The 26253-nt window shown below is 33.5% G+C and overlaps 1 pseudogene; it reads left to right on the forward strand.

Annotated features, from left to right (window-relative positions):
• Positions 1 to 672: 672 nt before the first annotated feature.
• LOC141520758 (ras-related protein Rab-2A-like) overlaps positions 673 to 26253 on the forward strand; it is a 32735-nt pseudogene continuing 7154 nt past the window's right edge.

Genomic DNA, 26253 nt, shown 5'->3' on the forward strand with positions numbered 1-26253 from the left:
TTAAAGATGGATTCTCTCCTCCAAATTCTACAATCATTCTTTTGCAGAGTAAAAGATGTGATTAGTCTTTGAGCTTTGTTGAGTGAATGAAAAAGGCACTTCACAGAAAATTTGTTGATGAGTCTCTCTGAACTTCACATGGCTGGTCCCTGGAAAACATATATGCACTTTATCATTTCCTAATGTATAGCATATTTCTCGCTTGATAGGATCTGCTGGTTTGTATACTCTTGAAAACTCTGGATCTTCTTAATGCCACAATTAAACAATGAGAAAGCTTAAGTGGATTAAGCAGTCATACTGAAAAAGTAGTCAGAAGTCATTCTAATTTCCAAAGATAAAATAAGAAAGCAAAATATCCATTGAATAACAGCTGTGGTTAATTAAGGAGAAATTCCATACCTTAAGTCTTTCATGAACGTAAGTCCAGGTGTCAATTAAGGAAGAAAAGAAAAAAGTTAGTATCCACTTGGAACATTTTCAAATGAGATGCATTATTTCATTAAAGTTTCATTTTAAATTAGCATATGGATGATTAATTCTTCTATTAGCTAAAATGTCTTTAAAAAAAAATTTACTCTTAAGGAGTTCTGGACAAGATAGCAGAGAGAAGATAGGCATTATTCTGATCTTCCCTCATAAATGATATGAAAAAAAATTGTTAACACAAATATGAGCAACAAAACCCAGAAAGAGAAGCTAGGAGAAGAACATCTACCTAAAGGTTTTCCTTCCAGGTTCATGGGTGAGCCTAGGCACAGAGGGTGGACACTTCCAGGAGTACAGGACAGTGTGAGAGCCCGAGAGCCTGAAAGCAGGAATGACCTGATCTATGGAAGGCATGGGGGCCAACTGGGGAGTAGAGGCATTGGTGGTGGCACTGACTATCTGGAGCTTTCTGGCAGGGTTGGAGGGTGAGTTCCAATGTGGGAGAGTTGCAGACATTGATCCCTGGGCACCTTTGCTCCCTAGGAACTTGGGGTCCATATGTTCCTTTCAGATGAAGCTTCTTCCCAGAACAAACACAATTACACCCTACCTCTTCCCTAGGTTCAGGTGTGAACAGCAAAGTTCCCTCAGTTCTAAATACATTGTAATTACTCTTCCCTAGGGCAAAACCAATCATAGTTCAAAGATAAAAGTTTTCATTAGCTTTCACCACTGCCTCCAGGCAAAGGGAGAGGGCCTCAAATAAAGGTCACAGTTACTCCAGAAAAAGCAACCAATGTACCCTACAGGATGGTACACATGAAGTTACTAAACCCAGTGAGTAAAGCCTGTACGGATCCCCAAACCTCTGTGAACCAGCCTCTCCCCAACCCAAGGTCTTAGGAAAATGAAGAAAGGCCAGCAATATTGAGGGGTCATAGAAAAATTCCTAGAAGAAAAGACCCTAACTCAAGAGACCTAGAACCTCTGAGGAGAATATGATCTGAACCCCATCACAGAATGACTTCCTCGAAGAAATCAGGAAAGAGTTTAAAAATCATTTGGAAAGTTTGGGAGAGAAAATTAACACTTTGAAACAAGGAAACAAATCCTTGGAAAATACAATTCAAGTAATACAAAATAAAAATAATTCTCTCATATCCTCAATTGTGCAGATGGAAAAATAAAATAATTCTCTCAAAACCTCACCTGGTCAAATGGAAAACTCTTACAAAAATAGAAAAGACCATTTGGAAAAGGAGTTGAAAAGGGCAAATGAAGAAAATTCTTCTCTAAAAAATAGAAGGGAGTTTGTGGAAACTAATGACTTTATGAGAGAGAAAAAGAGTGTTAAACAAAACCAAAACATCAGAAAAATAGAAGAAAATGTAAAATACCTTATCAGCATAACCATTGACATCAAGAATAGAACAAGAAGGGACAACCGAGAATTAATCATCTTCCTGAAAACATTGAAGAATAAAACAGCCTGGACTTAATGTTACCGGATTTAGTGATGGAAAAATGTCCTGATATCATGGAACTACTGGGCAAAATAGTTATTGAAAGAATCCATCGATCCCCTCTGGAAAGAGATCATACAATGGAAACACCAAGGAATATTGTGGCCAATTTCCAGAACTATCAGTTAAAAAGAGAAAATCCTCCAAGCAGCCAGGAAAAAAAAAACAATTTAGATACCAAGGAACCACAGCAAAGATTACACAGGACTTGTCTGTATCAACATTAATGTATCAAAGGGCCTGGAATGAGATATTCTGAAGAGTAAGGTAGTTTGGAATGCAGCCAATAATGCTCTACCCAGCAAAATTTAGCCTTCTCTTCCAGGGGAAAAGATGGACATTTACTGAAATGCAAGACTTCCAAAATTTCCTGATGAAAAGTCCAGACCTAAATAGAAAATTTAGACATCAAACAGAAGGCTCAAGAGACACATGAAAGGGTAAAGAAAACAGCAAAAAAAAGGGTAAAGGAAAAAACAAAACTGCTATCCAATAAAATGAAACTGGCTATATCCCTATATCCTGGGAGAAAGACTCTAAAAATGCTCAAGAATTGTAACTCTATTAGAAAGAATATACTTAGCAAGAAATGATGGAAACTTATGACTAAGATACAATGATTTAAAAACAATACTTCCCTAAAAAAGGGGACAATGATAAGAGGGGAGGGAGGAAAATACTTAGTTGGATAAATAGCATTATATTAAGAGGTACAAAAGACCTATTGTAATAGAGGGGATGAAGGGAGGAGGTGAGAATCACCTGAATCTTCCTCTCATCAGACTCATCTTAAACTTAATTTATACACACACTCAGTTAACTGAAGAAATTTATCTTACATTTCAAGTATTAAAAAGGAAAAAGGTGAGGGGAAAATGGGAAGAGGGAGGAAAAGGGGGAACTAATAGAAGGAAGTGCAGTAATAAAGAGAAAAGGGAAAAGGGAAAGAAAGGGTAGAAGGATTGACATAGGAGGGAAAACCCACTGAAGGGGGCAGTATTCAGAAACAAATTACTAGGCAATATGGATAAAGTGAAAAAAGGCAGAAATACAAATAGAGGGAAGATAGCATGGAGAGCAATAAAGGGTTAGTAATTATACTTTGAATGTGAATGGGATGAATTCTCCCTTAAAATGAAAGTGAATAGCAGAGTGGATTAAAAGCCAGAATCCTAAAATATGCTGCTCTATTGAAACACATTTGAAGTAGAGAGATACATATAGAGTAAAGGTAAAAGGTTGGAGCAAAATATATTTTCTTCAGCTGAAGTGAAAAAAGCAAGGGTAGTAATCCTTTTCTTGGACAAAGCACTTGCAAAAATAGATAGCATTCAAAGAGATAAGGAAGGAAACTATATCCTCCTAAAACATACCATAGACAATGAAGTAATTTCAATACTAAATATGAATGTACCCAATGGTATGGCATCCAAATTCTTGGAGGAAAAGTTGGAAGGGCTACAGGAAGAAATAGACAGCAAAACTCTACTAGTGGGAGACCTCAACCTCCTGCTCTCAGATTTAGATAAAACGAATCATAAAATAAACAAGAAGGAGGTTAAGGAGGTAAACAAATGGTTAGAAAACCTAGATATGATAGACTTCTGGAGGAAAGTAAATGGGGATAGAAAGGAATATACTTTTTTTCTTCTTCAGTATATGGCACTTACACAAAAATTGACCATGTACTAGGGCATAAATTCAAAATGTTCAACTGCAGAAAGGTAGAAATAGTAAATATGTCTTTCTCAGACCATAATGCAATAAAAATCATATACAATATTGGTAGAGGGAGATTAATTAAAATCCCTCCAATTAAATACCAAATTAAAAATTAAAGGAGAAATCAATATAATTGAAAGTGAGAAAACTATTGAAGTAATAATCAAAATCAAGAGTTGCCTTTATGAAAAAAAACAATAAGACTGATAAATTTCTGGTCAATTTGATTAAAAAAAAGGAAGAAGAAAACCAAATTGCTGGCATCATGAATGAAAAAGGTGAGCTAACCACCAAACAAGGAGGAAATTAAAGTAATAATTTGGAATTATTTTGCCCAACTCTATTCCAATAAATTTGATAATATAAATGAAATGGATGAATATTTACAAAAATTTAAACTGCCCAGGTTAATTGAAGAGGTAATTAAATACCCAAACAACCCTAATCTCAGAAAAAAAGAAATTCAGCAATCCACTATTGAAAACCCTAAGAAAATATCTCCAGGGCCAGATGGATTCACAGTTGAATTCTATCAAACATGTATGGAACAATTGGTTCCAATTCTGTATCTTTGGAAAAAATAGGTGAAGATAGAACTCTACCTAACTCTTTGTATGACACCAATATGGTGCTTATATCTAACCATGAAGAGACAAAACAGAAAATAAATATAGACCTATCTCCCTGATAAATATAGGTGCAAAAAGTGTAATTAATATCTTAATGAAACAATTGCAGAAAGTTATCATTAGGATGATACACTGTGACTGGATTTATCCCAGGAATGCAGGTTTGGTTCAATATTAGGAGAAATGATAGTTTAATTAACTTTATCAGTAAAAAACACTTATAAATCATATGATTATATCAATAGATGCTGAAAAATCTTTGACACAATACAGCCCTCATTCCTAATAAAAACACAAGAGAGCATAGAAATAAATGGATTGCTCCTTAGTATAATAAGCAGTAACTATCTGAAGCCATCAACATGAATTATTTCTAATGGGGACAAATTAGAGGCACTCTCAATAAGATCAGGGCTACAACAAGGATACCTATTATCACCACCACTATTCAATATAGTATTAAAAATGTTAGCTTCAGCAATGAGATGAAAAAGAAATTGAAGGAAATAGATTTGGGAAGGAAGAGACAAAACTCTCACTCTTTGCAGATGATATGATGTTATAAATATATACCTAGAGAATCCCAAAAAATCATGTAAAAACTACTAGAAATAATTAGCAACTTTAGTAAAATTTCAAGATGTAAAATAAACCCTCATAAATCCTCAAAATTTCTATAGACAACTAGGAAGATACAACAGAAAAATCAAGAAAGAGAAACCCCATTCAAAGTAATCTCAGGCAATATAAAATACCTGGGAGTCTACCTGCCAAGGCAGATTCAAAGACTTTTTAAAACAATTACAAAACACTTCTCATAGAAATAAAATCAGATTTAAATAACTGGGCAAAAAACAACTGCTCATGGATAGGTCAAGTAATATATTAAAAATGGCAATTCTACCAAAACTAAACTAACAGTATAGTGTCCTACCATTCAAAATTCAAAAAAAAAATTTTAATGAGTTAGAAACATTTGAAAGCAAATTCATATCAAGGAATAAAAAGTCAAGAATTTCCAAGGATTCAATGAAAAAAAGTGCAAAAGAAGGTGGCTTGGCATCTACCAGATCTAAAATTATACTATAATGCATCATTCATCAAAACTGTCTGGTATTGGCTAAGAAATAGAGTGGTGGACCAGTGGAATAGACTAGGTGCAATAGCAGGAAGTAATTATAGTAATGTGCTGTTTGATAAACCCAGAGTCCAGCAATTGGGATAAAAATTCTCTCTTTGATAAAAAAAAAAACTGTTGGGAAAATTGCATGCTAGTATAGAAGAAACTTAGATTAGACAAATACCTCATAACATATACCAAGAAATATCAAAGTGGATTCAGGATCTAATCATAAAAAACAACATTATAAGCAAAGTAGAAGATAAAGGAGTAGTTTACCTGTCAGCTCTATGGAAAGGGATGCAGGTTATGACTATAGAGAGTATCATTAAAAACCAACCAGATAATTTTGATTATATTAAATTAAAAACCTTTTGCACAGACAAAACCACTGTAACTAAGATCAAAAGAAATGTAAATTGGGAAACAGTTTTTACAACTATTATTTCTGGCAAATGACTCATTTATAAAATATACAAAGAACTGAGTCAAATTTTCAAAAAAAGTCATTCCCCAAATTGACTAATGATCAAAGGATATGCAAAGGCAATTTACAGATTGTGAAATCAAAGCAATCCATAGTCATGTGAAAAAATTGCTCTAAATTATTTCTTATTAGTGACATGCAAATTAAAGTATCCCTGTGGTACCACCTCACACCTCTTAGACTGACCAATATGACCAGAAAGGACAAGGATTGATGTTGGAAAGGTATGTGGGAAATCTGGTACTTTAATTTTTGGAGCTGGGAACTCATCCAACCTTCTGGAGAGCAATTTGGAACTACATCTGAAGGGCTACAAAAATGTGCATACCCATTGATCCAGCAATACCAAAAGGGGTCAAAACATCACTTGTACAAAAATATTCATAGTAGCACTGTTTGTGGTGGCAAAGAATTGGAAATTAAGTAAATGTCCTTCAATTGGGGAATGGCTTAACAAACTGTGGCTTATGTATGTGATGGAACACTATTGTTGTATTAGAAATCAGGGGGGATGGGAATTAAGGGAAACCTGGAAGAATTTGCATGAACTGATACTGAGTGAGATGAGCAGAACCAGAAAAACACTGTACATCCTAACAGCAATATGGGAGTCATGATCAACTGTGATGCACTTGCTTATTCCATCAGTGCAAAAATCAGGGACAATTTCAGAGACATTTAATTAGGAAAAAAACTTATTAAATAATTTTGCTATCTCTTATACCTTACTTTTCTTCCTTAAGGATATGATTTCTCTTTCATCACATTCAACTTAGATCAATGTATACCATGGAAACCAATGTTAAAGACTTACAGATTTACTTCACTGGGGGGGTGGGGGGAGGGAAGCAAGATTAGGGGAGAATTGTAAAACTCATATTAAATAAAATCTTTCTAAAAAATTTCTTTCCTTTGGATTTTTTTTCTTTTTGGGGGTGTGTGAGGAGGAATGGGTGGGTAGGTGGCTGCATGGAATCAGAGCAATTAAGAGATATAAAGGGGGAAATCGCATCATTGTCTAAAAGTCTATATTTTTCAACAGCAGTAAGGTTATTAGTATATATATATATATATATATTTATATGTATGTATATATTTATATGTATATATATATATATATATATATATGAATTTATATTAACTTTTGAGCTAGAGGAAAGGATTCAGTCATTGACCATTGAATTTATTTAGTAATTCCCATTCTCCTATTCCATCTACATTTCTTATTATTAGTCAGGGAAGTACAGAAGCACATCTAAATATCAGCAGATGTAATGATGTGATTTAATCTCATTAGGTTATTTAGAATTTTGTCTTCTTTCAGTCTGTCTCTGTTTTATATCATATCTAGATTGGTGGGCTTGTGTTTCTTGTCTGCTTAATAAATTAAAAAAGAACATTCTTATTTATCTTCCTTAACTTTCTACTTTGACACTTTTTGCATTTTTGCTGGGAAATAATTTATCAGTGCAAAAGTGAAACTAGATAATTCTATATGGAGAGTTAGAATTTGGCCTGTAACCTGTGTTCTTTTTCTGATGTTTATCTATATCTCCTAACCCTGAAATATAAAGTAACAAAATGTGCAATCATAACATTGGGGAAAATATGATGCAATGAATCATGGTGTAACAAACACCCTCCCCTTTCTTTCCCTTTCCCCTTTTCTCCTTCTTCCTTCTCTTCCTTCTGTTAGTTCCCTTTTTTCTCCCCCTGCCTGTCCCCCCCCTCCCCTTTCCCCCTTTTAATACTTGAATTGTAAAATAAGCTTCTTAACTGAGTGGGTATGTGTGCAAGTTAACTTTAAGCCAAGTCTGATGAGAGGAACATTCAGGTGCTTCTCACCTACTCCCTTCTTCCACCCTACTACAATAGGCTATTTTACACCTCTTATAATGAAATGAACCTTACCCCATTCAGTCTCCTCCATTCTCCCAACTTCTTTTTGTCTCCCTTTTTATGTAAGTATTGCTTTTAAATCATTCAGAGTCACAAAAAAAGTCATGTGTCCATCACTTCTGGTTAAGTATATTCTCTCCAATAATTTTTCAGTTTTCAAGAGTTATCAGAATCTTTCTCCTAGGTGGGGCTATAGCTAGTTTCATCTTATTGGATAGAAGCTTTTTTTCTTATACCCTTTTTATCTTTTCTTGTGTTTCTTGAGCCTGTTAAGAGGTTTGTTTCATATTATTTATGAGGGAATATCAAGAGATTAACACAGTGCCTATCTTCTCTCTGCCATCTTTCCTGGAAATCCCAAGCTTCTGAGGGATTTGCAGCTGTTTCCAGGGAGCTCTTGGCTCTCCTAAGCTAGGACTCTTCTAACTTGATTTTCCCCAGTATAATATTGAATGATAAATTTTCCTACCTGATTGATCTTAAGCCCAGAAATGCAATTTATTATCTTTATAAATCCTCCTATAATTATCATCAAGTTATGGGAATATTTTCCCCTTTTTATTTTATGGAAAATTACTATAATCCTGGTAGATTGTCAGGAAAAAAAGATGATAAATCTGTATTTAATTGACTAAGGCAGTAATACTTCCGAGTTCCTGTGATAGCCATGAAAGTTCTCATAATCTTGGCTACTAAATCAAAAATTATAATACTTTTCTTAATCCTACAACTGACAGATGAGCATTTGGACTTTTCATTTGCCTTCTGGTGATTATGTATACCTATATAAGACAAGGTCCTTGAAAAATCTCAAAATGGCATTAGAATAACTAGATAATGATGCAAACAATTGTGAAGCTAGTATTTACATCTACTATTTAGCAACATTGATCAGAATTTCAGTTCATACATTTCTCTTAAAGGTTAGTAGCATGTAGACTATCCTATGTTACCATAAAAGGACTTAAAATTTTATTTAGGTATTGTTTAATTTGGAATTAATATATGTTCACAGAGCATGTTATTGATGTGCACTGTTCTTCATACAGAATTTGTCTGGCATATTTCTCTGAGTCTTTTGTTATCACTGGTGTCATCTTGGAAGAAAATTTCTTTGGGAATTTTCTTCTTATCAAAAGTCTTTCTTTACCAATTCTTTAATGTGTGGATCATATGCTTATCAGTCTCCCTGCTGCCTAATGGATGAATTAATCAGGATTAATTTTTTATTATATAAATATTATATTTCTTTTCCAACCTCCCTTCTCTCCCCCCACCCACCCACAGAAGGTAATATTATAATCTTTACACTGTTCCCATGCTATGCATTGATCATAATTGAATGTGGTAAGAGAAAAACATATGCTTCAGGAGGAAATAGAACCTTAGAGATAGTAAAATAATGTAGTACATAAGACAAATTTTTAAAAATTGAAAGTAATAGTCTTTGGTATGTGCTTAAATCCCACAATTCTTTTTCTGGATACAGATGATATTCTCCATCACAGATACCCTAAAATTGTTCCTGAATATTGCACTGATGGAATAAGCAGGTCCATTAAGGTCCATCACACTCATGCTGCCATTAGGTGTATAATGTTCCACTGGTTCTGCTCATCTTGGTCAGCATTATTCATGCAAGTTTTTCGAAGATTCCCTGAAATTCCATCCCTCCTGGTTTTTAATAGAGTGTTCCATAAAATGCATATACCACAATTTGGTCAGTTATTACCCAATTGATGGACTTCCCCTTGATTTCGAATTCTTTGCTACCACAAACAGAGCTGCTATGAATACTTTTGTACAAGTAATGCTTTATCATTTTTCATGATCTCTTCAGGATATAGACCCACTAGAAGTACTGCTGGATCAAAGGGTATGCAAATAACTCTCCAGAAAGGTTGGATCAGTTCACAGCTCCACCAACAATGCATTAGTGTCCCAAATTTTGCACATCCCTTCCAATATTGATCATTCCCCTTCATGATCATATGGTCCAATCTGGGAGGTGTGAAGTGGTACCTCAGAGATGCTCTAATTTGTATTTCTCTAATCAGTAATGATTTAGAGAAATTTTTCATATGACTATAGATAGGTTTTATTTCCTCATTTACAAATTGCTTTTGCATATCCTTTGACCATTTGACAATTAGGAAATGGCTTTTTTAAAAAATTTGATCAGTTCTCTATATATTTTAGAAATGAGTCCTATGTCAGAAACACCAATTGTAAAAATTGTTTCCCAATTTACTACATTTCTTTTGATCTTGGTTATAGTGGTTTGGTTTGTGCAAAAGCTTTTTAATTAAATATAATCAAAATTATCCAGTTTGTTCTTAATGATGTTCTATATTTTTTTTCTTGGTTATGAATTTTTCCCCTTTCCAATGATCTTAAAGGTAAACTATTCCTTGTTCCCCTTGTTTGTTTCAATTTTCTTTTATGTCTAAATCCTGCACCTATTTTAATATTATCTTGGTAAAGGGGATGAGATGTTATTCTAATCCAAGTTACTTCCATTCTATATTCCAATTTTCCCAACAGCTTTTGGTTTTTGAAGAGTGAGTTCTTATCTCAGAAGCTGGACTCTTCAGGTTTATCAAACAGCAGATTACTATGATCATTTCCTCCTGTCTCTTTTATTTACCTAGTCTTTTCCACAGATCCACAACTCTATTTCTTTGCCAGTACCACACAATTTTGATGACTGATGCTTTAAAATATACTTTTAGATTTGGTAAGTCTAAGTCACTTTTTTTTGCATTTTTTCATTACATACTTTGATATTCTTGATTTTGTTTCTCAATATGAAGTGTGTTGCATTTGAGTACTTTCTCCAAGATTTTCCCTCTCTTCTATCACCTACTCCCCCTCCACTCCCCCCATTCCCCATTATCCCATCACTTTCCTTTCATTTTTCTCTAAGGTAAGATAGAATTCTACACCCTATTAAGTATGTGTGTCATTTCCTCTCTGAGCCATTTGTGATGAAAATGAAGGCTCAGACATTCCCCATCAACTACCACCATTCTACTCCATTGAAAAAGGCTTTTCTTGACTCTTTTATGTGAAATACATTAGCCCTTTATTCCTCTCTATTTTATTCCTCCCAGTTCTTTCCTTTTCACCCATTCACTCCATTTTATACACATATTATATCATTATATTGAACTCCCTCCTGTGACTTGTCTGCATATGCTCCTTATTTTTTCCTTTAGAAAGATTTTATTAATTTGAGTTTTACAAGTTTCCCCCCCCCATTCTTGCTTTCCTCCCCCCATGCTCCACAGAATGCATTCTGTTAGTCTTTACATTGTTTCCATGGTATACATTGATCTCAGTTGAATGTGATGAAAGAGAAATCATATCCTTAAGGATGAAAAATAAAATATGAGAGATCACAAAATTACATAAGATAATTTTTTTTGTTTATTTTCTAAATTGAAGGTAATAATTTTTAGTCTTTATTTAAAGTCCAAAATTCTTTCTCTGGATACAGATGGTTTTCTCCACTGCAGATAGAGCACTGAAGGAATGAACAAGTCAATTAAGGTTGATCATTACCCCATGTTGCTGTTAGGGTTTACAATGTTTTTTCTGATTCTGCTCATCTTGTTCAGCATCAGTTCATGCAAATCCCTCCAAGCTTCCCTGAATTCCTATCCCTCTTGGTTTCTAATAGAACAATAGTGTTCCATGACATACATATAACACAGTTTTTTAAGCCATTCCCCAATTGAAGGGCATATACTCAATTTTCAATTCTTTGCCACCACAAACAGGGCTACTATAAACATTTTTGTACACATCATGGTTTTACCCTTTATCGTCATCTCTTCAGGATATAGATCCAGTAGCAGTATTGCTGAATCAAAAGGTATGCACAGTTTTGTTGTCCTTGGGCATAATTCCAGATTTTTCTCCAGAAAGGTTAGAAGAGTTCATATCTCCACTAAAAATGCATTCATGTCCCAGATTTACAACATCCATTCCAACATTGATCATTGTCCTTTCTGGTCATATTGACCAGTCTGAGAGGTATGAGGTGGTACTTCAGAGATGCTTTAATTCTCATTTCTCTTATAAGTAATGATTTAGAGCAATTTTTCATGTGACTACAGATCATTTTGATTTCCACATCTGTAAATTGCCTTTGTATACCGTTTGAACATTTGTCAATTGGGGAATAGCTCATTTTTTAAAAAAAATTTGACTCAGTTATCTGTATATTTTAGAAATGAATCCTTTTTCAGAAATATTTGTTGTAAAAAATGTTTCCCAATTTACTTCATTTCTTTTGATCTTGGTTAAAGTGGTTTTATCTGTGCAAAAGATTTTTAATTTAATGCAATCAAAATTATTTAGTTTTTTAAATAATGTTCTCCATCTCTTCCTTGATCATAAACTGCTTCCTTTTCCATAGATCTGACAGGTAAACTACACCTTGATCTTCAAGTTAGATCATAATAATTTATCAATTTTGATCTTATCTTGGTATAGAATGTGTGGTGTTGGTCTAATCTAAATTTCTTTCATATTAACTTCCAATTTTCCTAAGAGTTTTTATCGAAAAGAGAGAGTTTTTATCTCAATAGCTGGATGCTGGCTTTATCAAACAGAAGTTTACTATAGTCATTTTCTGCTATTGCACCTAATTTATTCCACTAATCTACCACTCTCTTTCTTTGCCAATACCAGACAGTTTGAATGGCTGATGCTTCATAATACAATTTTAGATCAGGTAGATGCTAAGCCACCTTCTTTTTTCACTTTTTTTTCATTTAATCCTTAGAAATTATTGACGTTTTATTTCTCCATATGAATTTGCTTAAAACTTTTTCGAGCTCAATAAAGTATTTTTTTCGATTTTTGATTGGTAATTTAGTTGTGGTAGAATTGTCATTTTTTAAAATTATTTTTTATTAAAGATATTTGAGTTTTACAATCCCCCCCTCCCAATCTCACTTCCCTCCTCCCACCTTCCCATGGAAAGCGATCTGTCAGTCTTTACTTTGTTTCCATGTTGTACCTTGATCCAGATTGGGTGTGATGAGAGAGAAATCATATCCTTAGAGAAGAGACAAGAATTCTAAGAGGTAACAAGATCAAGAATTGTCATTTTTATTATGTTAGTTTGGCCTATCCATGAGCAGTTGATGTTTTCCCAGTTATTTAAATCTGACTTAATTTGTGTGAGAATTGTTTTATAATTGTTTTGAAAAAGTTTCTGAGTCTGCATTGGCAAATAGACTCCCAAGTGTTTTATATTGTCTTAGGTTACTTTGAATGGGATTTCTCTTTCTAGCTCTTTCTGCTGTGTATTGCTAGTCATATATAGAAGTGTTGTGGATTTATGAGGGTTTATCTGCAACTTTGCTAATGTTGCTAATTGCTTCCAGTGGTTTTTTGTATGATTTCTTGGAATTCTCTAGGTAAACCATCATGTCATCTGCAAAGTGTGAGAATTTTGTCTGTTCCTTCCCAATTCTAATTACTTCAATTTCTTTTTCTGCTCAGTTGCAGAAGCTAACATTTCTAATATGATATTGAATAGTAGTGATGATAATAGGTATCCTTGTTTCACCCCTGATCTTATTGTGAATGCCTCAAGCATAACCCCAATGCATATAATGCTTGTTGATGGTTTCAGATAGATACTGCTAATTATTCTAAGGATCAAACCATTTATTCCCACACTCTAGTGTTTTTAGGAGGAATGTGTGCTGTATTTTGTCAAAAGATTTTTCAGCATCTATTGATAGAATCATATGATTTCTTATAGGTTTGTTTTTGATATAATTAAATATACTAACAATTTGCCTAATAGTGAACTAACCCTGCATCCCTGGAATAAATCTTACTTAACTGTAGTGTATTATCCTAGTGATAACATTTTGTAATTGATTTGCTAAGATTTTATTTAAGATTTTGATATCTATATTCATTAGGGAGATAGGTCTATAATTTTCTTTCTCTATTTTAACTCATCCTGTTTTAAGTATCAGCACCATATTGGTGTCATAAAAAGAGTTAGGCAGAGTCCTGTCTTCACCTATTTTTCCGAGGAGTTTATATAGAATTGGAACCAATTGTTCCTTAAATGTTTGATAGAATTCATTTGTGAATCCATCTGGCCCTGAAGATTTTTTCTTAGGGAGTTCAACAATGGCTTATTGAATTTCTTTTTCTGAGATGGGGTTGTTTAGTTTCAATTTCCTCTTCACTTTACCTGTGCAACTTATATCTTTGTATATATTCATCCACTTCACTTAGATTGCCAAATTTATTGGCATAGAGTTTGACAAAATAATTCAGAACTTTTACTTTAATTTCCACCTCATTGGTGGTGAGTTCAGTTTTTTCATTTATGATGCTAGTAATTTAGTTTCCTTCTTTCTTTTTGTAATCAAATTGAGCAGAGGTTTATCAATTTTATTATTTTTTCATAAAAGCATCCTTTGGTTTTATTCATCAGTACAATAGTTTCTTGCTTTTGATTTTATTAATTTCTCCTTTAATTTTTATAATTACTAATTTGGAATTTATTTGGGAGGTTTTAATTTGTTCTTTCTCTAATTGTTTTAGTTGCATATTTAGTTCATTGATTTCCTCTTTCTCTAATTTATTTATATAAGCATTTAAGAATATAATATATACTGATAACTTCCTTGAGTGAATACCATAGGTTTCAGTATGTTGCTTCAGTATTGTCATTATCTTGTAATAATTATTTTTTTCTATAATTTGTTTTTTATCCACTCATTTTTAAAATAAGGTTATTTGGTTTCCAATTAGTTTGAGGTCTGTATCTCCCTCTTCCTGTATTGCATATGACTTTGATTGCATTGTGATCTGAGTAAGATGTACTCACTATATCTGCCTTTCTGTAGTTTATCATTAGGTTTTTATGCCTTAGTATATGGTTCATTTTTGTGTAAGTGTCATATACTGCAGAAATAAAAGCATATTCCTTTCTGTCCCCATTCTTTTTCCTCCATAAGTCTATCATATCTAGGTTTTCTAACAATCTTTTTATCTCTTAACTTCCTTCTTGTTTATTTTATGGTTAGATTTGTCTAAATCTGAGTGAGAGATTGAAGTCTCCAACTAGTAGTTTTGCTGTATGTGTCTTCCTGTAGGTCTAATAATTTGGATGCTATACCATTGAGTGTATACATATTCAGTATTAAAAATATTGTCTATGGCACCTTTTTAGGAGGACATATATTCCTTCCTTATCTTGTTTATGCTATCTGTTTTTGCAGCTGCTTTGTCAGAGATAATATTTGCTACCCCTGCTTTTTTGCTGTTCAACTGAAACAAAATATATTTTGCTCCAACCTTTTACCTTCATATGTTTCTCTCTGCTTCAAATGAGAGTTTCTTGTAAGCAGCATATTGTAGGATTCTAGTTTTGAATCCACTCTGGTATTTTCTTACATTTTTAGGAAGAGTTCATCCCATTCACATTCAAAGTAATAATCATTATCTCTTTATTACCCTCCATGCTTTCTTCCTTCTGTTGGTATTTTCCCCTTTTCTCACTTTATCTATATTCCACATTATTTTGTTCCTGAATACCTCCCCTTTCAGTGTGTTTGCTCTCCTATATCAACCACCTCCCCCTTCTTTCCCCTTTCCCTTTTCCCCTTTTATCTCCCTTTCTTCTGTTAGTTCCCCTGTTTATCCCCCTCCCTGTCCCCTCCATTCTCTTTTCTCATTTTAATACTTAAATGGTAAGATAAGTTTCTTAACTTAATTGAGTATTTTGCAAGTTAACTTTAAGCCAAGTCTGATGAGAGGAAGATTCACATGGCTCTCAGTTCCTCCTTTCTTCCCATCTATTACAATAGGTCTTTTGTACCTCTTAATGTAATGAGATTTTCCCCATTAAATCTCCTCCATCCCCCTGTTTCTTTACTGTCCCCCCTTTTAAAGGAGTGGGACAGTAAGGAGAATATTTTTAAATCACTCAATCTGAGTCACAGAAAAGTCATGAGTGTCCATCACTTCTGGTTAAGTATATTCCCTCTAATAGAGTTACAAATTCTCAGTCATTATGAGAATCTTTCTCTCAGGCAAGGATATAGTCAGTTTCATCTTATCTTATAGCAGTTTGTTTTCTACCTTTTCATGTGTCTCTTGAACCTCCTCTTTGATGTGCAAATTTTCTATTAAGTTCTGGATTTTTAATCAAGAAATGTTGGAAGTCTTCCATTTCATTAAATGTCCATCTTTTTCCCTGGAAGAGAAGGCTCAGCTTTGCTGGGCAGTGGATTCTTGGCTGCATTCCCAGGTCCCCTGCTATTCAGAATATCTCATTCCAGGACCTTTCATCCCTTATCTTTGATTCAGCTAGGCCCTGTGTAATTGGTACTGTGGTTCCTTGGTATTTAAATTGTTTCTTTCTGGCTGTTTGCAGGACCCTGGCTGCTCCCTTGCCTCTGCTTTGGTATATAGATGACCACAGGTGTGCCCCTCTGCCCTTGATCTGTGAGAAGGGTTCCTGCATGGCTATGATAGTATGGGGGTCCAAACTGCAACCTGAATGTGAGACTGGGCTTATAGCAGAGTCCTGACACAGGGAGGGCAGAGTGACCTCTCCAGTCCCCACCCCCACTCCCATCTCACCAACCGTCTATGGACTGGAAGCTCTGGAAGTGCTGGGTGATTTTGCCAATTCCCTCTGTAGATTCCAACTGCAGGGCTGCTCTGAATCCAGTGCTCCACTCTTTGCTCACTCTGGTATAGCAGAGTTTTTCACCTCCCCTTCAAGCTGTCCTCAGTGAACCCTGGTCCAAGAGGTCTGAAAACTGTGCCCCATGCCATGGACCCTGGTGTCCCAGGGACCCACAGCTCCAGGCTGTTGGTAGAAGGCTGAAGCTCATTTGTTCCAGCCAACATGCACTGTACTGCAGCTGCAATGTCACTCTTTCCTACCCCTTGTCCCAGAGAAACAGACTTTTCATATAGAACTTCTAAGTTGTCTTGTACTGAGAAATTGTATCACTCAGTCTTTCTGTGGGTTCTGTCCATCTAAATTTTGGCTAGAGTTATAATTTGATAGAGTTTTGGGGGGAACAAGTCTTCTGGAATTCCTGTTTTCATGCCACCATCATGGCTCTGCACCTCTTGAAGTTATTTTAAATGGGATTTCTCTTTCTATGTCTTGATGTATGTATGTATGTATCTTGTTAGTTATATATAGAAATGTTGAGCATGCATGTAAATTTAATATATATCCTGCAACTTTACTAAAGTTGTTAATTATTTCCAGTAGTTTTTCAGATGATTTTTTCAGGTTCTTTAGGTATACCATCATGTCATCTGCAAAGAGTGAGAGTTTTGTCTCTTCCTTCCCAATTCTAATTCCTTCAATTACTTTTTCTTCTCTTATGAAGCTAATATTTCTAATATTAATGGTGATAATCAGCATCATTATTTCACCCCTAATCTTATCCCTATTGTAAATAATGCTTGCTGTTGGTTTCAGAATGATACTGCTTATCATTCTAAGGAAAAATCCATTTCTTCCTATGCTCTCTGACATTTTTACTAGTAATGGGTGCTGTATTTTGACAAGGTCAAAAAAATACTGTTGAGATAATCACATGGTTTCTGTTAGGATTTTTTTTTCTTTTTGCAAAGCAATGAGGATAAGTGACTTGCCAAAGGTCACACAGCTAGGTAACTATTAAGGGCCTAAAGCCAGATTTAAACTCAGGTACTCCTGACTCCAGGGCCTATGATCTATCTATCTACTGTGCCACCTAGCTGCCCCCTAGGTTTGCTATTTATAAAGTTAATTATAGTGACAGTTTTCTAATATTGGACTAATCCTCCATTCCTGGAATAAATCCAACTTGGTCATAGTGTATAATCCAACTTGTAATCATTTTGCTAAGATTTTATTTAAGATTTTTGCACTTATGTTCACTAGGAAAATTGGTCTACAATTTCCTTTCTCTGTTTTGACTCTTCATGGTTTAGATATCTACACTATATTGGAAGCACAGATGAAGTTAGAATTCCATCTTCACCTATTTTTCCAAAGATTGCATGTAGAATTGGAATCAATTGTTCTTTAAATGTTTGATAGAATTAATTTGTGACTCCATATGGCCCTGGATATTTTTCTGAGGGAGTTCTTTGATGGTCTGTTGAATTTCTTTTTTGGAGATCAGATTATTTATATATTCAATTTCCTCTTCATTTGATTTTTGCCATTTATATTTTGTAAATATTCATCCATTTCTCTTAGATTATCAAATTTATTGGTATACAGTTGAGTAAAATAGTTCTGAATTATTAATTTAATTTCCTTCTCATTGGTGATGAATTCACTTCATTCATTTGTGATGCTAGTAATTTGGTTTTCTTCTTTCTTTTTTTAATCAAATTAAAGTTTTATCTCTTATATTAGTTTTATCATAAAACAAACTCATGCTCTTATTTATTACTTCAATCCTTTTCTTGCTTTCAATTTTTTTATTTCTCCTTTAATTTTTAAAATTTCTAATTTGTTTCTAAATTGGGTTTGTTTTAATTTTGTTCTTTCTCTTTTTTAGCTGCATGGTTAGTTAATTGATTTTTAAATCAATTCTTTTATTCATTTGTGTTTTATGGGAGAATTCATCCCATTCAAATTCAAAGTTATAATTACTTATACTTTATTGTCCCCCATGCTATATTTACTCTGTATTTTCACCCTTTCCCCCCCTTATTCCTGTTCCCACTATTTTGCTTCTGAATACCACCTCTTTCAGTGTTTGTCCCCTTATGCCCAAGCCCCCCTCCCCTTTCTTTACCCATTCCACTGGCCCTTCTTTCTTCCCTTCCTTTTATCAATTGCTCTTTTCATTCCCTTCCCTCTCCCCCTCTTCAATACTTGAAAGGTAAGATTCATTTTTAAACTTAACTGAATGTGTGTGTGTGTGTGTGTGTGTGTGTGTGTGTGTGTGTGTGTGTGTGTATGCGTTAATCCTTTTTTGAGTCATATGTGATGAGAGTAAGATTTGGCCGATTCTCACCTTCTCCCTTTTCTCCTCTATTGCAATAGGTCCTTTCTTCCTCTTCATGTGATGTAATTTATTTCACTCAATTTCCTCCATCCTCCATCTTTTTATCCTCCCCCCATTTTTCAGGAGATATTTTTTGCAATTCTAATTTATTTATTTATTTTTGAGTTTTACAATTTTTCTCCTCATCTAGCTTCTCTCTCTCCCCAGACCCTCACAGAAGGCAGTCTGATAGTCATTACATTGCTTCCATGCTACAAATTGATCAAAATTGAATGTGTTGAGAGAGAAATCATGTCAAGGGGGAAAAAAAAAAGAAAATATAAGAGATAGCAAGATTAGATAATAAAATAACTTTTTTTATTAAATTAAAGGTAATAAATAGCTTTGGTCTTTGTTGAAATTCCACAATTCTTTCTCTGTATACAGATGGTATTCTAGATCGCAGAAACCCCAAAATTGCCCCTGATTGTTGCACTGATGAAATGAGTTAGTCCATTAAGATTGATCATCACCCCCATATTGCTGTTATGGTGTACACTGTTCTGCTCGTTCTGCTCAACTCACTCAGCATCAGTTCATGCAAGTCATTCCAGATTTCTCTTAATTCTCATCCCTCCTGGTTTCTAATAGAACAATAGTGTTCCATAACGTACATATACCATAATTTTTTCAGCCATTCTCTAGTTGATGGACATTCACTCAATTTCCAGTTTTTTCTACCACAAACAGGGCTGTTAAGAATATTTTGTACAGGTGATGCTTTTACCCTTATTCATGATCTCATCAGAGAACAGACCAAGTAGCAGTATTGCTGGATCAAAGGGTATGCAAATTTTTATTGCTCTTTGGTTGTGATTCCAAATTACTATGGAGATATTATTTTTTAATCATTCTATCAGAATCACTACCAAGTCATGAGTACCCTGGCTAAGTATATTCATTCTCTCTAACAGAATTACAATTCTCATGATGTATGAGAATATACTTAATCCTCAATCAGTGATGGGGAAGGTCTGTTGCAGACACCCAAGTCTTGGGAGTTGGGATGCTTTTACTGTGTTTGTTCTGGAAAGAGTCACTTTATCCCACAGGAATGGAAAGAAGTGTATTTAACTGGAATCACAGAAACTTCATTGAAAACATGGGGAGGCTCCTGGCCCTGGTCTTCTAGATCAATGAAACTGACCATATTTAATGTAATTGTAATTGGGTTAAGTTAAGCATAATTAAACAAAACTGAGTAAAATTTTTGAGAAAGCAATATTTAATATATGAGCATTCACCTACATGTATGAGTTAAAATATTTTAATAATTCTCTATCTTCAGTGGCATTTTACATTACTTAGCCTTCAGTTTCTCAATCTTTTTTGAAATTTTTAAATATGTCAAATGATAGTTTCTTAGCTTACATCTTAGAAATATAGCCAATGCTAATTTTGAAACATGATTTTAACCTAGTTCATATATCTAATTTGGAAAAACTTAAATCATTAATTAGAAAAACTTGTATTCAAGTGAGTTTCTCATAAATTTCTAAGTTTCTTCAGTCCATTTCTTCAAACAATGTTCATATGTCAGATACAGTCTTTAGAAAAAGGAAAGAAATAGTAAGAATTATTTTAATGACTGAAATTCCCTGAAATTTCAAAAGAACTATGGGTTACTAATTTCATATTTCTTTTCTAAGACTGTATTATTAATATGAATCACAGAGTTTAAATTAATTTAATTATTATCACATGACCTAATTGTAAAAGAAGTAATGTTTAAGAGGTTAAATTGTGCTTAGGTTTGTTTTGTAAAAGATTTCATCAAGAACATTTAAGAATCTATAAATGATATGGAACCAGAGAAGCAAATCTACTAAAGAGGAGTCAGCTCAAGAGCTTTCCTGTGGGAAGATATCTGGAAGGCAGTCATTTCTAAATATCAGATAACTACAAAGAACATCTGTAATTTGAGATTATGTGTGTTGCATCAAGAGGCACAAACTTCCTATTTCATATAGGAAAATAATGGACATGTTGAAAATGACTTGAATCTTATTCTCATCAGATTAGGCTAAAAGAGTAAATAGGGATTTAGGAGGAGAAATGGAAAAGTAAGGCAAGGGAGGGGCTGATAGAAGGGGAGCTAAAGGAAATGTAGAAATAGAAAGGGAAATGAGAAAGAGAAGAGAAAGGGTAAAGAAAAGACAAAGTATATGTATGAAGGTGGTTGTCAGAAGCAAAATACTGATGAAGAGGGATACAATGCAATGACAGAAAAATACAAATAGGTGGAAAAGGATAGATGGGGGTGGTGATACAGAGTTAGGAGTCATAACTGTGAATGAGATTAGGATTAACTCTCCCATAAAATGGTAGTATAAAGAAGAGTGAATAAAAGCAAGAATGCGCCAGTATGTTGCTCTCTATAAATACATCTGAAGCAATTTCATACAAAGTAAAAGCAAAAATAGACTTAGCGAAAAGGGACAAGGAAGAAAATTATAGCTCACTAAATGATAGTAGAGACAATGAAGTAATATCAATATAAATTGTAAGCACAAAGTAGTAGAGCAGTTAGATTATTAGAGAAGTAAAATGAGTTATAGTATGATATAGACAGCAAAACTCTACTAGAAGGGGACTTCAAACTCCCTCTCTCAGAAGTAGACCAATCTAACCACAAAATAAATTAAAAGAGAAGGTGAGATGAATAGAATTTTTGAAAAGTTATATATGATAGGCTTCTGGAGAAAATTGAATTGGGATGGAAAGGATTGGTACAAAAATATTGGGTATAAAAACCTCACAATCAAAAACAGGAAGTATGAAAATAGTGCTTTATTTTCAGATGGACAAAAATTACATGAAACAGAGGACTGGAAAAAGATTGGATAAAATTTTAATGGAAACTAAATAATCTATTTTTAAAGAAAGAGTTGTCAAACAACAAATGATAAAAATAATCAGTGATTTCATTCAAGAAAATGATAATAATGTGACAATATATCAAAACATATGGGAAACAACCAAAGTTATGAGTAAATTTTATATTTCTAAATTCTTACACTAATAAAATGGAGAAAGAGGAGATCAAGGAATTGAGAAAGCACATAACCTAAAAAAAAAAAAGAATAAATTTAAAAAATCCCCCACTTAAATATCAGATTAGAAGTTCTGCATATTCAAGGATAGATACTAAAATTAAAAGAAAGAAGACTATTGAACTAATAAATAATACTAAGAATTCTTTTTTCTGAAAAAAATATAAATAAAACTTTGGCTAATTTGAAAAAAAAGGACAGAAGAAAACCAAATTGGCAGCTTCAAAAAAAGGAAAGTGTGAATTCATCACCAATGAAGAGTAAATTACAGTACTGATTCAGAAGTAATAATTCAGTTGTATACTAATTAATCTGACAATCTAAGTGAACTAGATGAATATCTAAAAACCAATATAAATTGTCCAGGTTACTAGAAGAGGAAATAACCCCATTTCAGAAAAAGAAATTGAATGAGCCATTATCAATGAACTCCCTAAGAAAAATTACTAGAGTCAGAAGAGTTCATAAGTGAAGTCTACCAAACATTTAAAGAGCACTCAATTCCTACTAGTGGCACAGGTGGATTAAACAGTATGCACATGTTCATAGCTGTTTGTGCAAAGTTCCAATTAGCTTTCCAGAATGGTATGATTCATTCACTCCACCAACAGTGTATTAGTGTCCCACTTTTCCCACCTCTACTTTGACATTTTTCATTTTCTTTTTTTGTCATTTTAGCCAACATGTTAGGTTGATGTAATTTGTTGGAGTTGTTTTATTTTGCATTTGTCTATTCAATAATGATTTAGATAATTTTTCATAAGACTATAGTTTTAATTTCTTCATCTGAAAACTTTCTATTCTGATCTTTTGACAATTGGAGAATGCCTTCTATTCTTAAAAATTTGACTAAGTATACTATATATTTTAGAAATTAGTCCTTTATTGAAAACACTAGCTATAAAACTGCTTCCTAGTTTTCTGCAATTCTTCTAATCTTGGTTACAATGGTTTTATCTGTGAAAAGTTTAATGTAATCAGAATTATCCTTTTTTGCATTTTATAATGTTCTTTGTCTCTTGTTTGATTATAGTTTTAAGGAAAACTCCACTTCTACCTATGATATCAAATGTTTTTAATAGGAATGGGTGCTATATTTTGTTAAAAGCACTTTCCACATCTCTTGAGATAATCATGTGATTTATGTTCTTTTCTTATTGATATGGTAAATTTTGTTGATTGCGTTCCTAATCGTGAAATCTCCCCTCATTCCTGATATTAACTCTATCTGACATAGTTAAATATCCCTTTTTAAAAAAATATGTATTTTTGGCAATGGGGTTAAGTGACTTGCCCAATGTCACACAGCTGTGCAAGTATTAAGTATCTGAATACAGATTTGAAATCAGGTCCTCCTGACACCAGGATGGTGCTCTCTCCACTAGCTGCCTCATAGTTTAATGAACACTAGTAGATCAGTGTCCCAAGGAGATCATAAAACATGGGGAAAAGACTTATGAGAACAAATTTTATAGCAGCTTTTTTGGTTGTTGCAAACTATTGAAAATTGAGGATTTGCTAATGAATTCAGGAATGACTGAACAACTTGTCAGATATGATAGAATACTGTTGTTCTATAAGAACAGGTTACTTTCAGGATAACCTGGAAAGACTTACATAAACTGATACTGAATGAAGTGAGAAGAACCAAGAGAATGTTCTACACAACAACAGAAATATTGTGTGATTATCAACTATTATAAATAGCTCATCTCAAAAATATAATGATAAAAGGCAATTCTGAAAGACTTGTGATGAAAAATTCCATCCAAATCCAGAGGAAAAATTGTGTACTTAAATATAGAGCAACGCATACTGTTTTCACTTTTTAAAACTTGTTTTATTTTCTTTTACTTTTTCTCATGTTTTCCCTTTTGTTCTGATTCTTCCTTCACCATATGACTAATATGGAAATATGTCAAACATGATTTTCATATACAACTAATATCTGATTAATTACTTTCATGGAACAATGGAAGGAATGAAGGCAGAAAAAACATGGAACTCATTACAAAACATATTGATATCAAAAACTATCTTTACATGTAATTGGAAAAAAGTTAAAGTTTTAAAAAGGTGATATATGTTCATTACATGGATATTGTGATATACATATATATATATATATATATCTCCTAACCATAGCCACTTGATTGAAAGATCTGACTTTTGGCATTTATAACTCAGAAGTTTGTTTCCATGGCAAGATTGAATTTAATTCCTCCCACTTTTGGTGGCTCTTTTGGCTTTAAGATGCAAAATATTTCCCTTTTTCAAGGACACCTCACTCCTTTCTTTGCAATTTTTTGTTTGGAAATTTAAATTTGCCTGCATATCCCTTCTAATAGTAAAGGATCTGTGTTTCTGATCCAGTCACTTCAACAGCAGATTGACCTTCTTTCTTTATTAATTTGTCTTCATCTGCTTGTAGGAGGACAATTTCATCAAAAAGTTTGTGTGTGTGTGTGTGTGTGTAGGGGGCAAGCAATGTGAAACTGAATTGAAAAATCTCCCTTTCTGGACTTTGAACCATCCTGTTAGTTCAGAGGATCTAACAATGATGCAACAGTTTCATTAGGGCTTTGTGATTTCTGTAAACCAGTCCAAGCTGTGCTATGAAAGACTGCTGAATTTTAAGAGACTTGGTTAAACCTGATTCCCAAAACTATTTGTTTCTTTGCTGTTCTAACATTTAGACTAGTTTCTCCCTCCCCCAAACTCACTTAAAAATGACTCCACAGTTAAAGTAATAAAAAGCTTGTCCTTCAATGTTACGTGTGCCTATTCAGTCACCTCTCCTAATTGTATATGACATTTGTTTTGACACCTCTCTCTGGGCATACCAGGCCCAAATTATAATTCCTTGGTCCTGAATGAATGCCCAATTAAATTTATTTATTGATAACATAGTTTAACTAAGTTTTCTTTCTTCTTATCAATAAGACTCAATTAGGACCTGGGTAACTTGGTATGAGACACTTAATTTCTCTAGGTCTCAGTTTCTTCTTTAATAAAATGAGGTGGGGGAAGCTAGATGGCACAGTGGATAGAGCAGTGGCCCTGGAGTCAGGAGGACTTGAGTTCAAATCCAGCCTCAGACACTTAATAATTACCGAGCTGTAAGTCCTTTAGCAAGTCACTTAACCCCATTGACTTGCAAAAAAAACTAAAAATAAAAAAAATAACATAAAATTATGGGAATCAATTAGATGGCATCTAAACCCCTTTCCAGAACTGAATATGATCCTGCCACTTAGAAAAATTAACTTTATGTTTATAGGGTGGGATGGATTTTAATATTCCACAGATTAAATCTAGACACCTAAAAGAAATAAAAAAGAAAAAAAACTTTGGTCAAATGTCTAGAGTAATTTGCCAAAATCATTCCTCACATCATTTCCTAAAGAAAGGAGAGAAAAAAAGACTATTTCAAAAGCCTTAGATTAATTTTGATTAAATATATATATATATATATATATATATATATATATATATATATAGTGGCCTTTAAGTAGTAATAAGTTATTACTCAGACTTACCTTGTTTCATCAATATTCCTTTCATCACAAGGTTATTGTGAGAATTAAACAAGATAACATTTATTAAGTGTTTAGTACAGCATCTGGGACTTATAAAAGCCTAATAAATGTTTTTCTCTTCCACCCCTAATACATAATGTCTTTCTCTCTACACGATACTAGTCTTGTGAAGAATGATTACTAATATATAGTGCAGTTTCTCTCTGACACAAAATAGAATAATGGAGTTGAATGAAGGAAAAAGGAATAAAATGTGTTTTAGGTTTTATAAAGAATTTTACCTGTATTATCTTATTTAATATACACAAAAACTCTTCAAGTGAGATGTTTTAATTATCTTCAATTTATAGGTGAAGAAACTGAGACTGAAAAAGAGCAGAAAATTTTACTGGTTCATCCTTAGCTAGTAAGGATGGTGATAGCATTTGGATTTAGGTTTTTTAGATTCCAAGTCCAAAACTATATCCACTATGCCTTCTAACTGACTCTAAAGAAAATGAAATATTAGAATCGGTGATTTTGCTTCAATTGAATGAGAAGAAATTTATGAATATGTCTGAAATACAACCAATATTTAGATTTTTGTCTTTAGATTTATGATTTAATTAATTTAAGAGAGGGAAATTCCTATGTAGAGACTCACTTAGCTGCTATAGATCATCAACCAACCCAAAGAGATAGTTAATTACCAAGAGAGGCTGAGTGATTTGTCCATAATCAACAATTAGTGTATGTGAAAGAGAATGTGAATGCTGATTCATAGACCACTCTTCTAGCTATAAAGTCATAGTA

Source organism: Macrotis lagotis, chromosome 1 (assembly GCF_037893015.1).
Source record: "Macrotis lagotis isolate mMagLag1 chromosome 1, bilby.v1.9.chrom.fasta, whole genome shotgun sequence".
Lineage (NCBI taxonomy): Eukaryota > Metazoa > Chordata > Mammalia > Peramelemorphia > Peramelidae > Macrotis > Macrotis lagotis.